This window comes from Syngnathoides biaculeatus, chromosome 9 (assembly GCF_019802595.1).
Source record: "Syngnathoides biaculeatus isolate LvHL_M chromosome 9, ASM1980259v1, whole genome shotgun sequence".
Lineage (NCBI taxonomy): Eukaryota > Metazoa > Chordata > Actinopteri > Syngnathiformes > Syngnathidae > Syngnathoides > Syngnathoides biaculeatus.
This window is the reverse complement of record NC_084648.1, coordinates 5273021-5289137: the sequence shown is the minus strand read 5'-3', so window position 1 is coordinate 5289137 and position 16117 is coordinate 5273021. Positions and strand designations below refer to the sequence as shown.

General features: G+C 40.5%; 1 long non-coding RNA gene across 1 annotated transcript; it reads right to left on the bottom strand.

Moving 5' to 3' along the window:
- LOC133505809 (uncharacterized) lies at nucleotides 1-14571 on the bottom strand. Its single transcript, XR_009796347.1, has 3 exons — nucleotides 14494-14571; nucleotides 257-375; nucleotides 1-153 (listed from the first exon to the last, which is right to left on the bottom strand). It is a non-coding gene; the product is annotated as an uncharacterized LOC133505809 (long non-coding RNA).
- Between the last annotated feature and the right edge of the window lie 1546 nt (nucleotides 14572-16117).

Below are 16117 nucleotides of genomic sequence, written 5' to 3'. Positions count from 1 at the left end.
TTGAATTCTTCAATAGTTGCCTTTAATCTCCACACAGGCGAGGCCAGATTTGAAGCGGGGTTCTTAGAACTGTGAGGCGAATGTGCTGAGCAGTCGCACATCATGCTGTCTGTGTCATAACCAGGACTGGTGGGCGGACCCAAATGCACGACTCTGGCGACAGACAAGTAGTAAGGAGAAGGTCTTTATCAGTTCCAGAGTCGGTAATCGGGGAATCAGTCAGCACAAACAGCAGGAACAGTAGCGACTGGCTTACAGGGTAGGTCGGTAGACAGCCGTTGGTGGGTACAAAGGCAGTTGGCGTCAGGAATGCGGAAGGGCGGGAACGAGGCATGCGAGGCGATGATCTGGCGAAGACCAGTCGTCCCCAGGGTCCTATAAGTACAGGGGTTAATCAGCGGGGATGAGGCGGAGATGTGCTCCTCCTAATGAGCGCCAGTCTGCTGGGACCAGCCCAGCCAGGGCTGGAATGGCAGGGCCATGACAGTCTGAATGGTTTTCATTCCTTAATAAATGAAATCACAATTTAAATACACCATTTTGTGTTCACCTGGGCTGTATTTGATATTTACATGTATTATTTAATCTTAAACATTAATGTGGGTAAACTATGCAAACATTTCAGAATCTGAGAATAGCATCAATAGTTATACACTACACTGTGTATTGTGTATTTGTGGCAGAATTATGACAGATGAGAAAGTCCCCCACCAGATAGGCCTGTTTCTTTATTTATTTATAACATGTATTTCCTACTGAATACAAAACAATGAGTTAACAGAAGAGTTCAGGTGGATAAATATATTTTTAGTGCTTTTTTGTGTGTGTATGTGTGTGTGTGTCTAATTGTACCTGCAGTCTCTCTGTTCAGGGACACATTTCCATTAGCCCCACAGTTTCTCATTTAAACACTGCAGCGCCTAAATTGCAATTCTTACCATTATAGTAGTTGTGTATTATTATAATTGAATACAATGGATGTTGTTGTCTGTGCAAGTCCTTACAAAAACTAACCACACACACTAAAATGATATATAGGTGGTGGTTTGCCCTCCACCAGAAACGAACAGCACAAAAAGAAGGCTTTATTTTGCAGTAAATCATCAGTTTCTTCACATTTATTAACAAGTAAAATTTGCAATTAGTGGAGGAACATCAAGATATTTAGTGAGCAGCCATAGCTTCCCAGTTTTCTTTGCTATTTCATCTTTAAACAACATCAAAGCATGTGGGGAAAAAAAAAACATACTAGGGTTTAGTTCTGTTTTCATTTATAACGTTAAAATTTCGGATGCTCTGCCATGGAATGAAACAACTGACCTTTTGATTGCCATGATGACATTTACCTGCTTATTCACACATAAAGTGCTGTATAAATTAAATGACGGTCGTAGGTTTATGTCAGCCCCAGGCTAATGATGAACCATGTTTCATATGTCAGCTCATGAGCCTTTTTCACTTCAGTGCTATGATCAGATTATTTGACCATCACTTAACTTAACCATCGCACATTAGAACCATCTCCTGTTCTTCCACACACTTCAACTTTCAATCGGAGAGCCGAAGAGGAGGCCTCGGAAATGTAGCACAAAACTATGTGGGCTACTTTTTGGCCTCTTAAGTACCACCAATGTACTAATATGTATTTGATAGATCATGATGACAAAGGTTATGGCTTATTACTATATTATATAATTACAATACCAGGGAAAATATGTTTGCGATATAAAAAAATAAAAGCTAATTTTAGAAGTGACAAAAAAATATATTTTCGTAGATCTAACAACCTAGATCTAGACCTAACCCTACATCAATCTTCACACAATGAGCCTGTTTCAAACTAGACTTTTACTGGGTTATTTTATGTTTTGAATGACTGTATTGCTTTTTTTGGTCAACATTTTACAATCAATTCACAATAAATTTTGATCTCAGAATAGAACATACTGGACTGTTTAATATTTTATTGAATCACTAAAAAATGGTCATGAAAGAACAAACTTTTCACCTCCAAGAAAGTCTTAGCCATATCCATTCAAACAACACCTGCCCCATTTCTCTTCCCATCTACACTGTGGTTAAATAATTTGAACCCTGACCTTTTCTTCTATCCTAACTGCCTTCCTACCTGCTTTCCTGGACACAGAATATATCAACTTTTCTCCTAATCATCTTGTCAATCAACTCCCAATCTTTTTCTCTCATATTCCCAATATTTAATGTCCCCACATTCGGTTGTAGGCTCTGTACTTTCCTCTCGTCTTCCTGTCTAAGAACCCATTTTCCACCAGTCGTTCATCTTCAACCTACAGTAGCTCAATTTCTACCAGCAGCCTATAAATGAACAGCACCGGTGGTGGACGTTGTTAGCCATGTAAATGATCGAGCAGGGATTTAATTCTTTGGATGAATGTTGATATTTGATTGAAAATGTTTAAAGCAAGCAGGAAGGGTGTGTGTGTGTTGAAGCCCCCAGGTGTAAAGCAAAGAAAAATATTAATATGCATCACCCACCCTATTCTACAGTTAGCTGGTGTCCACCTGGCAACCATTATTTCTGTAGCGTGACTGTTTGTGGTGTGGTGTCATCAATTAAAATTGTGGCGACCGGTGGGCTTGAGGCAAGAAGGTCATAAAGCAATGATTACCCTCAACCATCACCCCCACTAAGGCCAACCAGCTCCCCAAAGGATGTGTGAATGTACAGTATGTGGTGCTTCAAAAATCTACGGATAATTTGATCCCCTCAGAAACGGTCCAGGGTCTTCCGTAGGCATGTCTTCTTGATTTAAGTTTCCTCTTCTGGGGTAGCTGCGTCACTGAGTCCCCCCCCCCCCCCCCCCGCCCTTATTGTGACTCAAGCTGGATGGCGCATTTGTAAGTATTACCATCATGCCACTACTGGATACTCTTCCCTCCCCACATAACAAGGTCACGCATAATGTGCATGACAATATATCTACATATAAAGGGATTAATAAATAGGACACGCAGATGTAATCGAACAAATATGTAAACATTGAAGCCTTGTGAATACAAGTGTGCATGAGATAATGTGCACAAACAAGCTACTGTCCTGTTCTTTTGTGATTATCCTTTAGGCACAGTCTGGAGGAGAAAAGCACAAAGCGAGAGGTACCTTAATGTTTCACAACATTCCAGAGATTGCTGCTCTCTCTGGAGAAGCTGCTGTTTCATGAAATAATTGAGCACATCACAGTATGCGTAACCAAGCAAGGGCTCATCTTGAGCATAGTGAGTGGGGGAGTAGATGAGTGTGGACTCATTCACTGAAGTTCCATAACGTTTGTATGGATATATGTGATTTAATGTGGATTATGCCTGAGTGCCTGATAATGAAAGGATTTGAATGCTTGATATTCTCTTTGAATATACATCTGAACACACACAGTCCTATTGACACTCCTGGGTACTTATTGGCTTCTCTGACTGTTGCAGCAGTAATTTCAAGCTTCCTGGACCCCATACAATGCATCATTCTCTCTTATTAATGGTATTCTACTGGCTGGAATTACCTTGTGGTTTTCTTGAGTTTTACCTTTTCTCACCGAGCTATCATTTTAACAAAGCAAAAAATATGATCTATATTATATTTACTGTGTGAAGCTGTGAGTACGTTTGCATATTTTGTCAGCAACAAAGCAAAGTAAACAACTCAGTACATCTCGCTTTCATACAGTGATGAACAACACCAGAGCAGTGTCAGGACTTCCTAATAAATTTCACATTTATGCTCATCAAATTGAGAGAGAGAGATAAATTTAAAAGTGCTTTTGTTGGCAGAGCAGAGAACATTAGAAACAAAAATAAATTTCTTCTAAAATAAAAACTGCTCACTGAAAGCATGGCATAGAGCAGGGGTGCCCAATGCGTCGATCGCCATGGCAGTTTTGGTCGATCATGTGACCGCATGCCCCCCCCCCAAAAAAAAAAAAAAAAGTCAGCCTATCATCCATCTCGTCGCGTGATTCAAGTGTGGACAAAAAACCTAAACATCATCACAAATAACAAAATAACATTTAATACCTGTAGTGATTAGCATAACCAATGCAGCCCTATGGGGGCACAAACCAGTGCAATCTGTAGGCCGGTCCCAAGCCCGGATAAATGCAGAGGGTTGCGTCAGGAAGGGCATCCGGCGTAAAAACTGTGCCAAACAAATATGAGCATTCATCTAAAGAATCCCATACCGGATCGGTCGTGGCCCGGGTTAACAACGCCCGCCCCCGGCACTGCTAACCTGCAGGGCGTCGGTGGAAATTCAGCTACTGTGGGTCGAAGACAAAGAAGAGGAGGAAACCGGATCCAGCGTCAGAAGAAAAAGAGGAATGCACAGAGCCTACAACTGAGTGTAGGGACTTTGAATGTTGGGACTATGACAGGAAAAGCACAGGAGTTGGTTGACATGATGATTAGGAGAAAGGTTGATATTCTGTGCATCCAAGAGAGCAGGTGGAAAGGTAGTAAGGCTAGAAGTTTGGGTGCAGGGTTTAAATTATTCTACCACGGAGTAGATGGGAAGAGAAATGGAGTAGGGGTTATTTTAAAGGAAGAGCTGGCTAAGAATGTCTTGGAGGTGAAAAGAGTATCAGATCGAGTGATGAGACTAAAATTTGAAATTGAGGGTGTTATGTATAATGTGGTTAGCGGCTATGCACCACAGGTAGGATGTGACCTAGAGTTGAAAGAGAAATTCTGGAAGGAACTAGATGAAGTAGTTCTGAGCATCCCAGACAGCGAGAGAGTTGTGATTGGTGCAGATTGTAATGGACATATTGGTAAAGGAAACAGGGGCGATGAAGAAGTGATGGGTAAGTACGGCATCCATGAAAGGAACTTTGAAGGGCAGATGGTGGTGGACTTTGCAAAAAGGATGGAGATGGCTGTAGTGAACACTTATTTCCAGAAGAGGGAGGAACATATAGTGACCTACAAGAGCGGAGGTAGAACCACGCAGGTAGATTATATTTTGTGCAGACGATGTAATCTGAAGGAGGTTACTGACTGTAAAGTAGTGGTAGGGGAGAGTGTAGCTCGACAGCATAGGATGGTAGTATGTAGGATGATTCTGGTGGTGGGTAGGAAGATTAAGAAGACAAAGGTAGAGCAGAGAACCATGTGGTGGAAGCTGAGAAAGGAAGAATGTTGTGCGGCCTTCCGGAAAGAGGTGAGACAGGCTCTCGATGGACAACCGAAGCTCCCGGAAGACTGGACGACGACAGCCAAGGTGATGAGAGAGACAGGCAGGAGAGTACTTGGTGTGTCATCTGGTAGGAAAGGGGAGAAGGAGACTTGGTGGTGGAACCCCAAAATACAGGGAGTCATACAAGGAAAGAGATTAGCGAAGAAGAAGTGGGATACTGAGAGGACTGAGGAGAGGCGAAAGGAGTACATCGAGATGCGACGTAGGGCAAAGGTAGAGGTGGCAAAGGCTAAACAAGAGGCATATGAAGACATGTACACCAGGTTGGACACGAAAGAAGGAGAAAAGGATCTCTACAGGTTGGCCAGACAGAGGGATAGAGATGGGAAGGATGTGCAGCAGGTCAGGGTGATTAAGGATAGAGATGGAAATGTGTTGACTGGTGCCGGTAGTGTACTAAATAGATGGAAAGAATACTTTGAGAAGTTGATGAATGAAGAAAATGAGAGAGAAGGAAGAGTTGAAGAGGCAAGAGTGAAGGACCAGGAAGTGGAAATGATTACTAAGGGGGAAGTCAGAAAGGCACTACAAAGGATGAAAACTGGAAAGGCAGTTGGTCCTGATGACATACCGGTAGAGGTATGGAAGCAATTTGGAGAGATGGCTGTGGAGTTTTTGACCAACTTATTCAACAGAATACTAGCGGGCGAAAAGATGCCTGAAGAATGGAGGAAAAGTGTTCTAGTTCCCATTTTTAAGAACAAAGGGGATGTTCAGAGCTGTGGGAACTATAGAGGAATAAAGTTGATGAGCCACACAATGAAGTTATGGGAAAGAGTAGTGGAGGCTAGACTCAGGACAGATGTAAGTATCTGCGAGCAACAGTATGGTTTCATGCCTAGAAAGAGTACCACAGATGCATTATTTGCCTTGAGGATGCTCGTGGAAAAGTACAGAGAAGGTCAGAAGGAGCTACATTGTGTCTTTGTGGATCTAGAGAAAGCCTATGACAGAGTACCAAGAGAGGAACTGTGGTACTGCATGCGTAAGTCTGGTGTGGCAGAGAAGTATGTTAAAATAGTACAGGACATGTATGATGGCAGCAGAACAATGGTGAGGTGTGCCTTAGGTGTGACAGAGGAATTTAAGGTGGAGGTGGGACTGCATCAGGGATCAGCTCTGAGCCCCTTCCTATTTGCAGTGGTAATGGATAGGCTGACAGATGAGGTTAGACTGGAATCCCCTTGGACCATGATGTTCGCAGATGATATTGTCATATGCAGTGAAAGCAGGGAGCATGCAGAGGAACAATTGGAAAGATGGAGACATGCACTGGAAAGGAGAGGAATGAAGATTAGCCGAAGTAAAACAGAATATATGTGCGTGAATGAGAAAAGTGGAGGGGGAAGAGTGAGGCTACAGGGAGAAGAGATAGTGAGCTTGGATGACTTCAAATACTTGGGGTCAACAATACAGAGCAATGGAGAGTGTGGTCAGGAAGTGAAGAAACGGGTCCAAGCAGGTTGGAACAGCTGGCGAAAGGTGTCTGGTGTGTTATGTGACAGAAGAGTGTCTGCTAGGATGAAGGGCAAAGTTTACAAAACAGTGGTGAGGCCGGCCATGATGTACGGATTAGAGACAGTGGCACTGAAGAAACAACAGGAATCTGAACTGGAGGTGGCAGAAATGAAGATGTTGAGGTTCTCGCTCGGAGTGACCAGGTTGGATAGGATTAGAAATGAGCTCATTAGAGGGACAGCCAAAGCTGGATGTTTTGGAGACAAGATTCGAGAGAGCAGACTTCGATGGTTTGGACATGTTCAGAGGCGAGAGAGTGAGTATATTGGTAGAAGGATGCTGAGGATGGAGCTCCCAGGCAAAAGAGCGAGAGGAAGACCAAAGAGAAGGTTGATGGATGTGGTGAGGGAAGACATGAGGGCAGTTGGGGTTAGAGAGGAAGATGCAGGAGATAGGCTAAGATGGCAAAAGATGACACGCTGTGGCGACCCCTAACGGGACAAGCCGAAAGGAAAAGAAGAAGAGTGATTAGCATAACCGACACAAGCATACAGTATAATTAAGAATGACACCACTCTCAACTATTAAGGTGCATTAGCTTTCTCAATCAAGTCCAGTAAAATAAATACAACACTGTTATTCTGGGCGCAGACTTCACACTGTGACCAACAACTCCCACAGCAACCAAAACAACACCTTCGTCAGTACAAGGCAAGAAAGGTGAGCCCTTCATTCCATGTCTACCAGTGACTGTAACTGGGTCAAATTCATGTTTGCTTGATATTTTCACGCCCCACAAAAATTGAAGTCTTCTAGCTCTCCTATGTAGAGTATATAACACCAATATGTGGGGAAATAGACACAAAGAAAATTTACTATCGACACAAAACAGAGCTACAGAAAATTCTGAAAAAAAGCAATCACCTTTCTCTTTCCATTCACTCAATAACTTAGAGAGGCCAAGAGAGAGGAGAGAAATGTGGATCTCTAATTTAAGGATGGAACAGCGCTATGCATGATTTCATGAATATCATTAGCGAGGTGAAAATTATGTCCTTGCCACCTGCTGTTGTAATTTAACTACGCTATTGTCAATAATCCACATTTATGTCAAATTGGAAGAGAAATGCTGCTCTCTTCATGTTTCTGACATAGCTACTGTATTAGGTGAAATCTACTGAGTCATTTCTGTTAGTAATCCCTACATGTGTAGAACTCCAGAATTGAGAATACAGTGACTTTCCTCACCCTAACACAGTTTATTTGCTGTTTATTTTTCAATCACTAATATGGTAAGTTACCAACATTGGTCAAATCATATTTGAACAAATGCTAGCCCATACTTTAGTCAATCCCATGCAGAATTATATAAATTGCCAGTTTCTTATTTGGAACCTGCTATCCAAATACAATTGACCCCTCCGTAGAAATTGCGCAATCCGCATCACTGACCAATCAGAGGCCAGAGATCTGCATAAACCACGCCCCCTTTTTGGACACGCAGTTTTCTCAGACAACACTGCATGGTCCAGTATAGCTTCTGTTGGTGTTTTATCGCGTATTTGGGTTCTTTAACAATGGTTAAGAGGTGTAGTCACGGACTTTATAATAGTGACGACAGGTATCCTGAAAGGCTAGTTGGTGGAGTTCAATTACCCTTTCCAAAAACCGAAGACCCAGTACGAAAAATGTCTTCGATGGATCAAACTTTGTGGAAGACCGCATCATCAACTGAATCCACCTAAAATCAACCGGAACAGAAGACCGAGTACGAAAAATGTCTTCGATGGATCAAACTTTGTGGAAGACCGCATGATCAACTGAATCCATCAAGCGGAACAGATATGTTTGCACGAAGGTAAGCCCTATATTTAATTTTCAATACATGTCTCATATAAATGAATTAGCAGTTCTTCGCTTGCATAACATAGCTAAGTGTGAATGATTGACACACTTTATCTGTGTTGAGCGATATTTTGCGATGATCTGACTGCACAAACGTGTCCCTTTGTTCGCGGCTAATTAGCTAAGCTAAACCGGACTAGCAGTCCTAAAAGCCTTCGACGTGCACCGAGACACCAAGACTGAAGGAAGGATGTTTGAGGACACTAAAGTAGTGACTGTCGTACTTGGTCGGGACTTACGTAGGTTCGGCACTAATTCAAGAATAATTATTGAGGGGAGCGCGTGACGTTACACAAAGAAAACGAGAGAAACAACTCGTAAATCAAGACCCGCCTTCTAATTTTCCTTCATACGGCGGTTCACAAACGGCTATACAGATACATATACAGATTCTGCACACAAGTGTGATATGTAACACGAAAATAGGAAACTGTCAATGACGAATTTGTCTTTGGGTTATAATACGCTAAACCGGACTGTGTTAGCATGAAGGTATGCCCTATATTTGATTTTCAATACATGTCTCATATAAATTAGAATTATGACGAATTCGTCTTTGGGTTATAATATATTATATTATGTGGCTTCTCTGTCTTCCTCTGACTCTGGAAAGATCTCGCGCTAATATCAATGGTTTCTCCGTCGATATGCATGTAAATACTATTGAAATACCGCTCGCTGAAATACTTGAAGCCCTGCTGTCTGTTTTTCAACGATATTTCACTGTTAGCTAAGAATGCGAGTGAGAAATCAGCCGGTAAATCGGACAGTTTCGCTCTATTCCTTTCTTGCTGCGCCACCCTTTTCGCTAATTGTTTGTCTGACGTAGGCGCACGTGGCGTGACGTCACTTCAGGAGGCGTGGTTAAGTGCCCTGTAAGGAGGGGTCAATTATATGCAGTATATCCTAACTGTCATGTCACAATGGAACATTAAGTTGATCCTGATTAACAGTTAAAGCTTGCAAACCGATTTTTTTTCACTATTCTCAGTTAAAGTCCAGTTCAGATGAAAATTATGTGAGAAAAATAGAATAAATAGAAATAAAAATAATAGTAATAATTAAAAGTTTTGTAGAGCAGGGGTCAGAGCTTTTTACACGATATACACAAAATGAGACAGACAGGGAGAAAATATTGGGAGAGAGAAGAGAGAGGGGAAAATGGCCAGCTGTCTTCATGGTCTTTGCACACTCTGTGAAGCCATCACGACAAAAAAACAGATTATAAGGAAGGTCCTCCAGTCAGATTCAGTAACTTTCCTTAATCAGAAGATTCCAACCAGCTACTCAGCCGGCTGTTGTAAGCCGCTTGGGAATGTTCTTGGATAAGACAAAGAATGGCTTGCTGCTTTTAGCAAGGCTGGGCATCTCAGACTAGTTACACCAGAGTTATGGAACAATAAAAGAATATATTCAGAAAGAAATGCATAAAACTTTATAAACTTCATACATTGATTCTGAACTGCTCCAGATGATGTACCTGGCACAGTTCCATGTTGTTGTAATGTATTTCTGTATTGTATTGATGCTTTCCATAAAAGCAACATCATAATGCTGGTAGTAAGAGATGAATAAAATTGAGTACCTCCCTACTGAAGTAAATGTTGTATTCTTTAGTTCCTTTAAAATGTCAGGTACATGTTTAACTATAAATGTATTAAACCATTTAACATTTTATCTTCAATGTACAAATCCTACAAATTTTGGTGGCCGTCTACATTTCTCCACTCACAGTAGCACTTGGAAACCTCGCTCTATCAAGTATTATCTTAGTCACCCTCAACAAATGGTGGGGTGATCATCATTTTATATCTCTCAAGTGTCTGTAGTTTGCTTTTACTGGTATATACAGAATTTTCTGTTGCGGAAAAGCTGTTTTTTTCTATATTTCTTTTTCTTTTCTGTTCCATAGAAACACGTCTCAACTTGTGCTTGTCTTTAACAGAGATCCAAATCAATGATTTAATACAATTTCTTTTTATTTAATGAATGGGGTTGAAATTTAATTGTGTATATTGTTCAGACATATGCTGTCATTTTTTTCAGGAATGTGCTTCATAGAAATAACTTAATATGCCTTTCCATCTTATATTTTGGAGATTTTTATCAAGTTTACTAAATGGATTCCATGATCCAATATTTACGAAACAATAATGAGCTACAAATTGAATGGTGACATGTATCCATTCTAAGTAAAGGCAATAAGTGACTATTCAAGTGTTTAAAATTCAACCACTCTTAAATCAATTTAGTGTGACAAAATTAACCTGATATTACACACATACTCTGAGAGATAAATGCAAATATATGTTTTTGCCACAGAGATTACACTACAAATCAGTCCCACGGGACATTTTCAAAGTATTAAAGACTAGTGAAAGTGAGACTAAATAATTATTGCATTCATATGAAGGTCCTTTACACACTATAACTTTATGAGATCTGATTTACAATATGTAAATTTTTTTCGGGATACCATGTGATTCTTTTAACTAATGTACTTCATGAGGTAATTTGTTTTTTTAACTTTTTTAATTTAATCCATATGGAACTCTCAATGTCTACCAGAAATGATGAAGAGAACCTATATGGGGTTTGTGGTATTGTGAATCGAGATTCTATGATGCCTGATGCAAAATAGTATGTATTTTGAATAAGACCTATTACAGAAAATGCAATTATTCAGTGGAACTCCCAAGTGTCATCTCCTTCAAATTACCTTACTTAGTTCAATTGATTTTTTTTCTGCTGATTGTATTTACACCACCTTTTGTCCAATTATCAAATTGTTTCCTCTTTCATTGATTGATGACACCTCAGGCTGCACTTCAGGCAGGACACATTGCAGTATCCTGGCGAAGATGTTGGCATGTGTCACCAATTTCTTAAGCAGGATAATGGCGTAGTTCAATTTCAATAATGGTTCCAAGCAGTCTTTTATTGAGTAGAGCATTTGTATACAAAGCAAACCGGCCCAAAAAATATGAGCACTGAAATGAAAGAACAATTCCCACTAAATATCACAGAGGATTTCGTTCTTTGATTCTTCATCGATGAAAAATTAAAAGACAAAATCAGGAAATGTGTGTACTACATATTTTAATTTATCCATCTATTCATCTATCTACAGCAGCTGAAATATGTATTTAAAACATCACAATTTTTCTCATTATCTATATTTCCAAAGGTGAAATTAACATGAATATTTTACCAGATAAAAGAAAGATGATTCTGATTCTAATTCTGCGTGAGGTATATCTGACTGCTTCTACCTCTGCTCTGGTAGGTCACCCTATGTTCCTGCCTCTTCTGAAAGGCAGTTCACTAGAGCCATTTCCATCCTTTTTCCAAAGTCTACCACCATCTGTCCCTCCAAATTCCCTTCTTGGATGCCATCCTCACCCATGACTTCTTCATCACCCTTTTTCCTTCACCAACATATCTGGTACAATTTGCACAAATGACAACTCTCTCTGGGATGCTCAGAATGACTTTATCTAGGTCCTTTACGAATTTGCGAATTCACAAGAGGACTGATACCAGAGCCCAAGCGGTGTCTAGCGGTAAGTCCAACTATAAATAGTCGGAATTTCTCGTCCTCACACACCAGCTCGGGGTCCTTCCCTCTAAGAGAGGTTACATTCCATGTCCCAAGAGATAGTTTCTGTAGCCAGGGATCATAACGCCAAGGTCCCTGCCTTCGGCTACCGTCCAGCTCACATTGCACCTGACCCCTATGGCCCCTTTCGCAGGTAATGAGCCCATGGGAAGGGGTTCCCATGTTACCTTTTTGGGCTGTGCCCAGCCGAGCACCATGGGTGCAGACCCAGCCACCAGGCGCTCGCCTTCGAGCACCACCTCCAGGTCTGGCTCCGGAGGGGTGCCCCGGTGATGCACTTCTCGAACTTGCACATTACAGTGAGCCATTGTTTTGTTTGTTAGTTTTCACGCTTGTGCTTGTCTGAGAAAAATAAAACCCATTGAATGAATCACTGTAACTTAGATGTAATTCATGCATGTCACAATGGAATGATGCAGTTATCCTTGTCAGTGTTCTCAAATTGGAGCGAAAGTAGGCATGGTATTGATGACACTGATTCCCTATCTGGGTGTAAATATGATCGTTCTTTAAAATGAACACTTTTCTAGAAAAAAATTAATCTTCACATCTCAAACTCCCTCAGGGAATGTAATTACTTTATGCATTGGATATTGCATTTGGTTTTTAATATTTCCACTCTCCCCATTTGCCATCGCTTTTCCTACCACAGTCTGCTCCCCTGCATGTTTTCTATCCTGATTCTCATTCCAAATGGCATTGAGTCTTTTAACAAGAAATTAGATATTGGCATAGCTGTCCCTTGCTTTTTATATTTGAATGAAGGGTTACTTGAGTTGACTTGGCTTATTTGAGTTATGGTGAAATACAGGCCTCTCTGTGTTTCTTGACTCAGATTTTTGCTCTCTAACAAAGTATCTTCATCCTTTTTTTTTTTTTTCCTCAGTTCTACTTGAAACAACCTGAGCCTCCCACCTCCAACAAGACCACTCAGCCTTACACATTCTGCTCCACCTTTTGCATGCATTAAATCAAATGGAATACATTAAAATGGCATGCAGAGCAGACAATAGCTTTTATGATTGCCTGTCATGTTCAGCCTGGTTGTGCTGCAAGGCCCCATAAAATGCCATTTGAATCACCTCATTTGAGCAGGCCTTAGTACACAGAAAGGGAAAAAAATGAAAGAGAGAGAGCAAGATTAAAGGGAGACATCAAGCGGAAATGTGCTAGTTTGAGCATGGAAATATAGAAGAGAAAATGGGTAAAATGGAGGGCTTATGTCATGGAAAAGATCAAGCTAGAGAGTAAAAATATATGCATGCAAAATAAACAGACTATACAAAAAAGATGAATTAAATTTGGTAAAATAGTCAGAAACGCACCTACATGATAAAGTCAGTGTGGAAATGGGAAATGAGGGTTAAAAATGTAACGGTGGGGGAGGAAATAATGACAAGATTATAAAATTGAATGGGGCAAAAACAGTGAAAGTGGAAAGACAGACAGAGCAAAGATAAATTTTAATTGTCTGTCCTGCCACCGAAATCCCCCCAACCCCACCAGACCCCATGCTCCTGGATACACTCTGTGGCCTGGTGATTGTAAGCTTGAGGTATTAGGTTTGCTAATTGGAAAATGTTCATCTCCCTGAAGGGTCTGGTGTGCGTTGATGTTTATTGAGGGACTGATAAAACACAGCAGAGCGATAACAATTGCAGGTACCTCAGTGAGATGGGAGGGCAAAGTGTAAGAGAAGCACCTTAGGGGTATTTACCGGTGAGAAGGAATATGAAAAATCAATGAGTGCATAATGAGCTTCATTTAGAAAGTTGTCTGACACCAGCAGAGGGCTTTTTAGCATGCTCGATCCACTGAGCGATACAGACGGTATTTACTCAACACACCGCGCAAGGCTACTCTATTGTTATTAAACAACGTACAGGGCTGAGATGACATCCAATTGGAATGCCTCCTTTGTGCAATTGAAATACAGTGGAATCTTTGGTTGAGAACAATCATCCAAATTTTCATAAAAAAATTACTTACTAATTTTCAGTTTGCGAACAGTCTTGTTATGAACGAACAAAAAGGTCTATGTTCTGCTTCTACTTGTTAGTCTGTGCATAAAACTTTGAGGTAAGATGAAAACTGGTTGTCTGTTTCAAAGCCCAAGGCTCAAGCACGAATCTAATAGCGATTGCGACTGACATCATAAAAAAAAGTCCAGAAATCCTTTCATATAAGTAAAAAAGAATACCATTTACAATAGGCTATTTATGGAAATGTAGCATATTTTTAATCAAAAGAATGAATGAATAATGTTGATGTAATATTGTCAAAATACCTCTCAACAGCGGCGTTGAATTGGCAGAGGTTCCACTTATACGCACAATCGCCAATCATATGCGACCCTCTGCTGTCACATTATGAACACTGAAAGAGGTGCACTATCATCGTGTACAACTTTTTCAACAAAAAAGCAAACAAAGGACAAAACAGTCAGAATGGAACCCAAGATAAAAAGTGAGACTGCTAAAGATAATTTTAGGAAGCACTTTTCATTAAGTAATAGAAAGATCTGTAACTGCCATTGGCTGTGAGTCACATAATGCAACTAAAGTAGTCACGGGAAATTTGTTTTTATTTTTGTGCTCTTTATTAGACTGAACAAAATGAGAAACTCTTCCCTGGTGGTAGCGTGAGCGAGAAAATTAAAAAAAATAAATAAATAAATGACAATTTATTTTTTTCTGGACTTAAAAACAAAAGTTGACCAGGATCTGTTGGTTTTCCCACAATCAACCAATTAATTAGAAGAGAAACTCCCGATTCAGAATTCCTCCATGTTTTTGTGGCAGAAGGCTTTTCTTCAGTGGCCCGAAGTTAACTTATACATGCTCCAGCATTTTTACAACCTTTGTGTGGATAAGCAGGCTTGGAAAATGGAAATGGAAAAGTAGGTATCAACCTCCTCCTCTTTCCCTTCCTTCTATTTAAATTTAATAAGCAATAAACTCTTATCATATTTATTTGGTTTATTTTCTTTATAATAGTGTTTGCAATTATTTTAATAGTCTATTATATTTATTGTCATTGATGTGTAGGATTTGTCCACAAAGTCTTGCAAGAAGTTCAGTGTTTTTCCTCTATTGCACTTCCAGCTCTTTCTACTTCCTTCCATCCCTGTGGTTCTGTCATACAAGCAGCAGAAAGACCAGAAGGTGCAAAGAGGTGCAAAAAGTGTCGACCTTGTTTCCATATGGCTTTGCTTCCGCTGAGCTGGAGACACATTAACACATGCTGAACAGAGACACAGGAAACATGCTTTCCCATATTTGTCAGACAAAGTTTTCAAGCGCACAGTAACTGGACCAACCGGTGTTATTCTGAAAGTAGAATATGGAGTTATGTCAGTTTAGTTGCTTCCAAACTGAAACGTTTTGATGCATGACATACAGCACGTACTGGCCAAACCTAACTTTAATACAGTATATACAGGTTTGCTGTATCTGTCCATCTTTTAAGAACAAAGGCGATGTTCTGAGCTCTGGAAACTATAGGGGAATGAAGATGATGGGCCACACAATGAAGTTATGGGAAAGAGTAGTGGAGGCTAGACTCAGGACAGACGTAAGTATATGGAGCACCAGTATGGTTTCATGCCTAGAAAGAGTACCAAAGATGCATTATTTGCCTTGAGGATGCTGGTGGAAAAGTACAAAGAAGGTCAGAAGGAGCAACATTGTGTCTTTGTAGACCTAGAGAAAGCCGATGACAGAGTAACCAAGAGAGGAACTGTGGTACTGCATGGGCAAGTCTGGTATGGCGCAGAAATATGTTAGAATAATAAAAGACATGTATGAGGACAGCAGAACAGCAGTGAGATGTACCGTAGATGTGTCAGAAAAATTTAAGGTGGAGGTGAGACTAGATCAGGAATCCACGCTGACCCCCTTCCTGTTCGCGGT